The sequence below is a fragment of the Apium graveolens genome, chromosome 6 (genome assembly GCF_009905375.1).
Source record: "Apium graveolens cultivar Ventura chromosome 6, ASM990537v1, whole genome shotgun sequence".
Classification (NCBI taxonomy): domain Eukaryota; kingdom Viridiplantae; phylum Streptophyta; class Magnoliopsida; order Apiales; family Apiaceae; genus Apium; species Apium graveolens.
Genome location: NC_133652.1, coordinates 147684831 through 147687525, shown reverse-complemented (window position 1 = coordinate 147687525; position 2695 = coordinate 147684831). Strand labels below are relative to the sequence as shown.

The 2695-nt window shown below is 36.9% G+C and overlaps 1 non-coding gene across 1 annotated transcript; it reads left to right on the top strand.

Moving 5' to 3' along the window:
* The first annotated feature begins 1395 nt into the window (after nucleotides 1–1395).
* Nucleotides 1396–1502, top strand: LOC141670021 (small nucleolar RNA R71). The gene has a single exon (XR_012554272.1). It is a non-coding gene; the product is annotated as a small nucleolar RNA R71 (small nucleolar RNA).
* Nucleotides 1503–2695: the final 1193 nt, after the last annotated feature.

Sequence of the window (2695 nt, the reverse complement as noted above, 5' to 3'; positions counted from 1 at the left end):
AATTACGGATGGAATCATATAAATGCATCTTAAACACGTAACAAGTATCCTATTAATTTATATCGGATCTGAATATAGATTACTTGGCCGCTAAGTATCTATAAAATGATTCAATTTAATATCAGATTTGGATAATTATCAAAACCGAGCTTCTTATAAAATACTTTATACAAAAATAATGTAATAATATTCCGCCTTTCGAGAATACGGGTTTTGTTGATTTATCAAAACGATTATCGTATCGAAAATTTTGCGCCGAGACGCGTACGGGTCAAACCGTAATCCGGATCGAAAAAGTTAAAACACGGAAAATGTCCGGAATTACCAGATTAGGTTAGGAAGGAGTTTTCGGAAGAGTTTCGGGTTTTAAAAATGAAAAAATAATTGAAGTTAGATGATTCCCGGCTTTATAAAATAGTTTTATAATTACTCAGAAAATAATTTAAAAATCCATAATTCATTGTAAATTCATATAATAGCCCAAAAATTACCAGAAAAATATCACAATTATCAATATTGTATTCTGGACATATAAAAATTAGAATACTCAAAGAATATCATATATAAACATCCAAAACATCAACTCCAATTACTAGATAATTCACCAAAAATTCACATAAATAATTCCAAATAATAATAATAATAATAATATTTAAAAATATAGAATATTACAGCTTCCCTCTTTCTTGGTACTTCAGTGTTACTAGGTGGTGTATCAGGTTGATGATTTAGCAAGGTATTGGAAATTTGTCCAATTTGATTTTCCAAGGTCTTGATAGAAACAGCTTGGCTTTTGCACATAAGCTTCAACTCCTCTAATTCAGACTTTTCATTAGCTTGTTGCAGCTGAAGTTGCTGTCTTGGTGCATATTACGGTTGCTGAAAACCAGGGGGTTGTACTGCTTAGCTGGGTACCGCTGATAAGGCTGTTGAACCGCATTCTGAGCGTTACTCCAGCTGAAATTAGAATGATTGCGGTTGTTAGGATGATAGGTGGCTGGCACAGGTTATTGCGACTGCTGAAAGTTGCTCACGAACTGAGCTGATTCACTAGAAATATCACACTGATCAGTTTCATGGGCACCAGCACAAGGCTCACAGACACTAGTGATTTGATTAACTCCATAATTAGCCAAAGTGTCAACCTTCATCGTCAAAGCCTTAAGTTGGGCAGCTATAGCAGTTGCTGCATCCAACTCCAGAATTCCTGTTACTTTTCCCTAAGTCAGTCTCTGGGAAGGATTCTGGTATTCATTAGCAGCCATCAGTTCAATCAATTCACAAGCTTCATTATAGCTCTTAGCCTACAAGGCTCCTCCTGATGCTGCATCGAGCATGAGTCTAGAAGTAGCACCCAATCCATTGTAGGAATAGTTTATAATCATCCAATCAGGCATGCCATGGTGTGGGAACTTCCTTAGCATCTCCTTATAACGATCCCAAGCCTCACACAGAGATTCTCCAGTTTGCTGAACAAACTGAGTAAGAGCATTCCTGATTGCAGCAGTCTTCTCCATAGGGAAGAATTTAGTGAGAAACTTTTGAGCAAGATCTTCCCAAGTAGTGATAGACCCCGGTGGTAGAGAACATAACCAGCATTTTGCTTTATCCCTCAGAGAGAATGGGAAGAGTCGCAGCTTGATAGCATCTTCAGTCACACAATTGAACTTGAAAGTGTCGCAGATCTCGATGAAATACCTGATGTGCATGTTGGGGTCTTCTATAGGAGAACCCCCAAACTGAACTGAGTTATGTATCATCTGAATCGTGCTTGACTTGATCTCAAAAGTGTTAGCCGAGATGGCTAGTCTGATGATGCTTGACTGAATATCATTAATCTTATGCTGAGAATAGTCCATCAAAGCCTTAGGAATTTCTGCTTGATCTCCCATCACTACTAAAACTGGTTCCTCGACTTTCTTTTCTTCTTCTACCTTCTCTTCATCCCCCAACAACTTCCCTTTGAACCACTACAGCTTCTTCCTCGGCTTGATCCAGAGTTCTCTTACGAGATCGAGAACGCGTATGTATACACGCTCGCTAGAGTACCTGAAATAAGACAAGGAAATAGATAAGTAACAATGTCCGATTCAATGAACTTCAACGACCACTGATGACAAACACATAAACTAAAAATTATCACCGAAGTCCCCGGCAGTGGTGCCAAAAACTTGTTAGTCGCTAAACATGCGCTAAAATACACGCATACGCGTTCGCAAGTAGTATAAGATTTAGATCAAATTCGTTCCCACAGAGACTCTTTGGTTAATTTAAGAATATGCACCTATACAACAATGATATGGTTATTATCCGATGCTAAGATGATTAACAATTTGAGGTTGTTTTAATTAACTTAAGCTAATAATTATAACTAAGAGAATAAGAATGGTTGAATTAATATATATGACAAACATGGGATTCTAACTTCATTAAATACTTCATTCAATAGCCTTTTCATTCTTAACCTTAGCATGTAATGGTGATGACACTAATCAGATAACACGAAACTGATAAACGCCAACTTTCGTTGCACATATACCATACTACCAGACATCCACAAAAGAGATAGAAGCTGAATAGACACCAATTATACTGAGACCCTATATGTCTATAGAATTTGATAACATAACGGTTTAATGCACAAGTTATCTATCGTGATTACATAGGGCAAGTAAGATGGTTAAAATTACCTACA